The sequence below is a fragment of the Cupressus sempervirens genome, chromosome 3, assembly GCF_028749045.1.
Source record: "Cupressus sempervirens isolate cs-2001-9-10 chromosome 3, ASM2874904v1, whole genome shotgun sequence".
Lineage (NCBI taxonomy): Eukaryota > Viridiplantae > Streptophyta > Pinopsida > Cupressales > Cupressaceae > Cupressus > Cupressus sempervirens.
The window spans coordinates 851,525,308-851,532,578 of NC_143120.1; the positions used below are offsets into that span (position 1 = coordinate 851,525,308).

General features: G+C 34.1%; 1 pseudogene; it reads right to left on the reverse strand.

Annotated features, from left to right (window-relative positions):
- Positions 1–525: 525 nt before the first annotated feature.
- Positions 526–7,035, reverse strand: LOC149569455 (sucrose transport protein SUC9-like; annotated as a pseudogene).
- Between the last annotated feature and the right edge of the window lie 236 nt (positions 7,036–7,271).

Consider the following 7,271-nt stretch of genomic DNA (forward strand, 5'->3'; position numbering starts at 1 on the left):
GCTAAGCTAAATAGGCAATGGCAAGAAGTGGTGCATCGTGTAGATCCTGACTAGCAGGTGACTACGACTCCCTTCCTTAACCACATCAGAAATGCCATACAATAAGAAAAAACACACACATCATACACATGCAAGTATGGGGTAAGTATCCATAATAAAACACATGAGATAATAAACCATCTAACTAATCATCATCAATAACTGAAAGCAATGTAATGATCATCATGCATACATGAAATGTAAAGTCTAAATGATCTCATCATATATAAACTAAATCCATAACATAATGTCTGATAGTCTCAAAACAATACCACTAATCCATCAACATAAAACTAGTCTAACATAGTCCGATAATAATAGCAACAATGTGTCCAGAAAAATGTGAATGAGGGCAGGCACTACAATTCTCTTAAGCTCGTGAGGAATGGGTCATTAGGCACAAAAAAATTATTGAGTGCTAGATGTAGTCCATCCAAAAAAATGACATTTGATGACATTGAAGTAAAGTGATGATATCAGGGATCATCAAGGAATGGGAGAACTACTAGTTCGTAGCAAGCAAGAAGGATGAAATTTAGGAGGTGGTGAGGGTAGAAGAAAAAGAGCTACTATTCCATCAACCAACACAGAAATTGATGCCAACACAAACGTAGGGATATTTCCACCTCCAATTAGTGCATCCCATGGTCCACTTCCTATAGACACAATAATTTGATGAAGCAATACAATAAGCTGCATAGAAGATCTGACAAAAAAATTGGGTGGAAGAGAAGAAATTATATGTGACAAACAATTTAAGCATTTACCTGTGGAATGACAATTGAAAGATTAAGAACTCCCATAGACAATCTTGAAATGACAAAAGAAAATTTCAAATGATTATGCCTTGCTTCATTTGAAAATATGATGTTGACTTCAGTCAGGGTAAAAACACACACTTGTATCAATTTTTATCAATAAAATACCATGATAAATCAATGAGATAGAAAACTTCTGCAAGTTCACTACCCAATCAAAAGGCCAAGGAAACCTAATAATTAAAGTAACTAAAATTATAAACTATATAGCATGAAGCAATAGAGAAAAATTAAAATAATCTAAAACTAAATCTTAAAAGCATTAAAATGTCAGAAAAGATATTAAGATTGTATTCACAGCTAATCTTGTGAAAAGGCTAGTTCATATATTTAGAGCATACTTAAACAGATCCAAGAAAAGTTTTCCTATGGAGAACAAAACTATAGCCAGAATGATCAGAAGGGCCAGAATCCTTTTCAATCGCCACATTAGGGCAATAATAGAACTTCACAAAAAAAAATCTAATATGGTTGTTATCTTTGAGACTAGCAGAAAATTCACTTGTTAAATTGCAAACTATTGCAAAGCCCAAAAAAGGAGGAACATTTCTCTGCTTTGACTAAAATAATGTTCCATGACAAGAGACCCTTGGCCCATATGAGAGTTTTAGATGAGGCTAGTAGCAAGTAGAAATTTTTTGAGGGTTGATACAAAGTTATTCGGGAGAAATGTTATCACTCCCATGTCTGAGTTTTCGATTTCACATTCCTCACATTCCTCAAAAAGGAATATAAGGAGAACAAATTTTGATGAGAGGTGTATTAGGAGTGCTCTTGATTTAGGATTGGTAATCAAAAAATTTGAGAAAAGATAGGAAGGAAACTTGCCTCTCAATGATCCTGTGGATAGGACCCTTGGCTGTACCTAATTCTCAAATATTTTTGTTCCTTTTGTCCCTTTTTGTGAGTCGGGGTGACTGTTTCTGCTAGCCTATCCATCTATAAATATTTTTTTATTTTTGTAAATGGGTTGGGAACCTTTCAAAATCCCTCTTTTACGATTATTTAAACAAGAATAGGACATGCAATACAAAGCTCTAGTCTGCATCATGTTCAGAAGCATAAGTGCCACTATCCTTGTATATCACAACAAAGGGGCTAATTAGATGATAACTGTTAATCAGAAGACTATTATATTGAAATAAGCTAGATATCTTTGGCCACATCTTACTCGAACTTGCAGGGTGACCTTGTATCCCTCGACCCTTTTTTGTGAATACTTAATATTTCATTAATAGAGAAGGCACTATTAATAAAAAAAATGAGCTAGATATTTCAGACAAGAGCATAGTGTGAGTGATATTTTTTATTGTAAATAGCTATGATTTCAAAATGTTTTTACTTTATTTAATCTACTAAGTTAATAACATTTCTCATAGGTATTTGACAATTCGAGGTTAGTTGTTCAGTGATGCATAAATTTTTATGTGGTGGAAGTGTATATGAGCAATGTTAGTATGCTAATAGAAACCAAATTTAAATAAAGCTTCTACAAACTAAACAAAATTCATAAACTTCAAGATGGACTAAGATGAACTCTCAATTGAGAATATGAGCCATTAATGGACTCTCTCAATGAGAAGCTCTCTTGTTGAGTGGCTTTGTCTAAATAGATAGGATGTATGCTCAAGCTTATGCTTCAAAAAAGGGCTTCAAATGGAGTTGGAATTTGGGTGTGAGTGTATGGTTTTGATGTAAAATGGCTTCTTAAAATGGCATTATGACTTTACTTCATGGATTGTGTTGTTTTGCAAAGGGGAAGGATCCAATTTATAGGCAAAAGGCTTGAGGGATTGAGGGCTAAGATGCAAGGATGGGAAAAAGCTCATGGAGGGCTCAAATTGCATGAGAGGAGAGCACATGGATTGTGCTTCCTTATAGCCAATCAAGGAGTGACACATGTCATAGGGTGAGAGGATGGAGGAAGGGGGAAGGATGAGTCAAAAAAGGAGGCTCAAGGGATAAAATCTTCATAAAGACCCTCATAATGGCTTGTAAGAGCAATAAAAGGGCTTGGAAGAGTCATTTATGGCCCAGTGGGCTTCATAAAGTTTTATGGTTGAGATATTTTGAAGGAGATGAGAGGAATTTCAACTTGGGCTTGATTAGGAAGGTTTTAAGCTTGCTTAGGATTGTGCAAATTATTAGAGGATGGATTAGGATGGTTTACGATTAGCTTAGGGATAGGCAAGTGGATGGCATTTAATGAGGGTGGGTGAAGGAGGAAATATTTGTTAACTTTAGCTTGGGTTAGTAAGTTTTAACCCCTATTTAGAGAATGTGACAAGGTTAGGAGGGGATTAGGATTAGGTTTAAAGACATCTTCTAGAAGAGCCTAGACTTTGGATGAGGATAAAGACTTTCTAGAATAGTCTAGAATTTCCTAGGATGAGGATGAAGACTTTCTAGAAGAGTCTAGAACTTCTTAGGATGAGGATAAATTAGATTTTTAGGAAATAAATAAAGTTTTATTTATTTCAAGGGTTTGGGTTGAGGAGATATTTATTAAAACTTTTTTAATAAACATGAGGATTAATATTTAATCTTAATTAAATATTTTGAGTTGGGATTAGGGGTAGGAAATGATGGGATTAGCCTTTAATCAAAATTAAAGAAGGATTAGAAGATTTTGGAAGAGGCTAGTGGTCTTAAGGAAATTGGCCAAGTTTTGGGCAAAAAATAATTTTTTAATTTATTTTGGGTTTTTTTGGTCAATTTATTAATTAAATAATTAATAAATAAGGAAATAATGTTTAAATAAGATTTAAACATTTTTGGGAGGGATTCCTTAATTAAATATTTTTAATTAAGATAAAAGGATTTAATGGCATAAAAAATAAATTAATTAATTAATAAATGATGATGTCATCAGGAATTTTTCAGAAAATAAAAATAGTTTATTTTCTAAAAGTTTTTAGGTGTCTACAGGAAGTAGTAATTTCAATGGGCTCTCTACTATACAACAACTGCTAATTCTGCATTCTGAATAATTTGCATTTCTTCATATCCCTCAAGAGCAATATTCTTGAATATACCATGTACTTCCAAAACCAAAAAATAGTTGCACTGCAAAAAGGGATTGTGTTGATTGAATTCGCAGTAAATTTACTCACAGCCTTGAAAATGTTCATAATAATCATGAAAGCATAAAAAACAAAAATAAGTTTATTTGAGGGAATATGTTGATTGAATTGACAGTGAAAATTACTGACAGCCTTGGAAATGTTCAAAATAATTGTGAAAGCATTAAAAAGGAAATAAGTTGATTAAAGAATATTTACCTTGACCTGCTCCAGAATATGAAGTAAAGGTTCTTGTTAATGCAAAAGGAATGCTATATGTTACCTGCAAATGTCACAAGTAATCAATCTTTATCAAAGTCATAAATTGTAACTACCCAAAGTACAGAGAATAGTGCTAACCATGATACTTTAATATCAAACTAGTTGCTTTACAAGAAACTAGAAATTATATATGTATATACATAACATCCAAGATAACTATCAAAGGGGGAGATCTAAAACATACCGCAAGAGGTGCTCCAAGGGCTGCAAAAACAACCAAAGCTGCAATTTTAACAGAACTATGAGGCGGTACAGATTCATGATTTTTAGAGAGTTTGGTGATGATAACAGTACATGCAAACAAAAGGCACAGAATGAAGTTTGCGATTTCCCACAATAATTTAGGGCATGTCCTGCGAGCCATAGTTTCTATCATCAAAGAAATTGCTCCTAGCATTATTCAATTTAGCATTAGGCCAAATGATCCTAATCTGACACCTTCATCATATAAAATTGGGAGAGGTTCAGGACCAAAAGGCTTTCCGTTATAAACTTCTAGACCTATCCAATCTGTGTCAAAGAGTAAGAAGGGGAACCACCCAAGCCATATCAGTGTAGTTACAATAAGTAAATACAACATTGGAGAAGGGAGATCTCTAAAAGCACTAAATAGCTCCCATATGAATGTCTCCTGGGTTGCTTCATTAGCCTCTTGCTCCTCATCATCTTCATCATTTTCATCAACTGGATTATGAATTTTACCTCCTACTGCCTTTGCCCTCGCTTTTGCTTCTACTTGAGCCTTTGACCATCTTTTTTCAAGGGTGCCTGTTACACTGAGAATGGTAGCAACCACTAAGAGGATTATTGCTATAAAAAAGGCAAACTTTAGATTAGCATAGCTAACACCACATGCCTCTATTCTTTTGAACGGAAGAATTGTATAGCATTTATTGTAAGAACCACTCACAAATCCTAACACATTCCCTACTACCATAAACAGTGAGAAAAAGGCATTGGCACTTCTTGTTCATCTCTGGTTTTTTCCTGCCAGAGGAAAAGCATCTAGAAATACATATGGGTGGAGCTTCAAGAGGCCCTAGAATTCAGTAAAATATTTCATTCATCAAATTAAACTCCTTCATTTAGCAAGAGAATACAATCTAGAGTTCATTTATGGTTGCCTAGTTTTAATTTCTTGTGGCTATTTGTGAAGAGCAAAATTTGCTCATGGAAACACTATATTGAGTCCTTGAATGATAGGGAGATTCATAATTCTTCCCTCAAAATTTTCACTACTTAGCCCATGAAAATGAAAAACTTTTTACTTGGAGTGAAATTCCCTATGGACAATGTCCCTCTCCAAGGAATGTGAAGAAATCATACCTTTTTGGGATACAGTCAATGAAATATAAACCAAGTATGGATGTTCTTTTTGGTAAGTCTCTCCATTGAGAAAAGAAATTGCATTTGTAGTAGAGGAGTCTTTAATGGGTACACACTAGAATATAAAAAATCCAAACCTATCTAGCACTACCTTTGATGAAATATGCACTCCTAACAGGAAATGCTCGACATAAGATAATGGGATATAGCCTTTGATGAGCTATTCAAATTACAACCATCAAGAGCTAAATTTTAAAACTCTATAATCATTAATGAAATCTAATGATAAACCATAGGAAATTATTGGCTTCAACCAAAGCCTCTTTAAATGTGTTATGGAAATAATTTCAAAGACCTATGATGAGCTATGGTAACGAAATATTTTGCTTGATGAAATTTTTGAAAGCAAAAACAATTGGTACATCCCTTTGTAAAAGGTAAATAAAAAATATCCTATAGGTAAAACTTTCTTCGAAGGGAATAAATATAGTTGATTGCGGATTAATACAGTAATAGTTTCATGAATCTAAACATTAGTCTCCATAGATTAAAAATTAATCACCTCACCATCCTGTAATAGTTGATCTTAATAGAGACATTCTGTAAACATATACTTCCTTCAAGGTCTATTTTCTACATGGCTAAGCTAAGGAGGTTTTCCTAGACAACCCTTCATGGAAAAGTCTTCAACATTGGGCATTGAAGATTGAAAACCTCGAGAGGTGGGAAATGTCAAAGTTTTTCATTAATCAAAAAAGTTTCTTTCTTTAAATATTTGAGTTATTTTATACATGGTACTTTTTGTTGGAAATTTTCTATAAATGGTCATGTTCAAGCGAGATTGGAGCTAACACCAACATAGGACAAATGTATGCAACTTGACCATTACTTTGAACAATACTACAAGATGACATTGAAAAAAAGAGAAGGGAAAAAGAAATGTAGCTCAAAAAGGCTGTAAGTAAGGCCTTAACCATCATCTTAAACATAAACTTTCTAGATACCATTGCAACAAATAGCAAAACAATATAAGCATGACATACCTGATAAGTCTATGAGGATTGCCCTGCAAGGCCCTTGAAGCATATTGTTGGCAAGATCAAGGAGCCAAAACCCCAAAACAAAAATAGTAATATCTCTTTGCCTGTATGAGATTGAATCACCAAACATACATCCCAAATCTGCTGAAAATCCAATGAGCATAACTGCCATTACCACAATGCATACTCCCATAACTATAAATGGCCTCCTTCTTCCCTGAGAGCACTCGGATCTATCACTATAATACCTCACTATTGGTTGCACAAACATGCTAGAAATAGTGCCACACAGCCATATATAACTAGCCCATGTATAAGGAATACCTTAAACCTGCACATATAGCGTCAGTAAGGAGAGCTGCAAAGCCCATCCAAATTGCATCCCTATTGCCACTGATGCAACCTTGCTAGAGTTCTTATAGGAACTCCATTCTTCACTTTTATTTCCACACAAAAATTTCTATTCATGATTAAAACAATCCCACCAACTCCAAAAAATGGGTATCCGTATGACAAATAACAACAAATTTTCAATGAAACTCACAGTCTATTACTATGGCGATAAAAGAGGTTTCAAATGACGGATATGCCGATAACATTAACTATTGCATGAACCTAATGATTCCAGATTATATATATATGATGTCTTGTGATTCACGTGTGAGCAGGTCACTATAGTCTTTGTGATGTATATTGGAGCTACT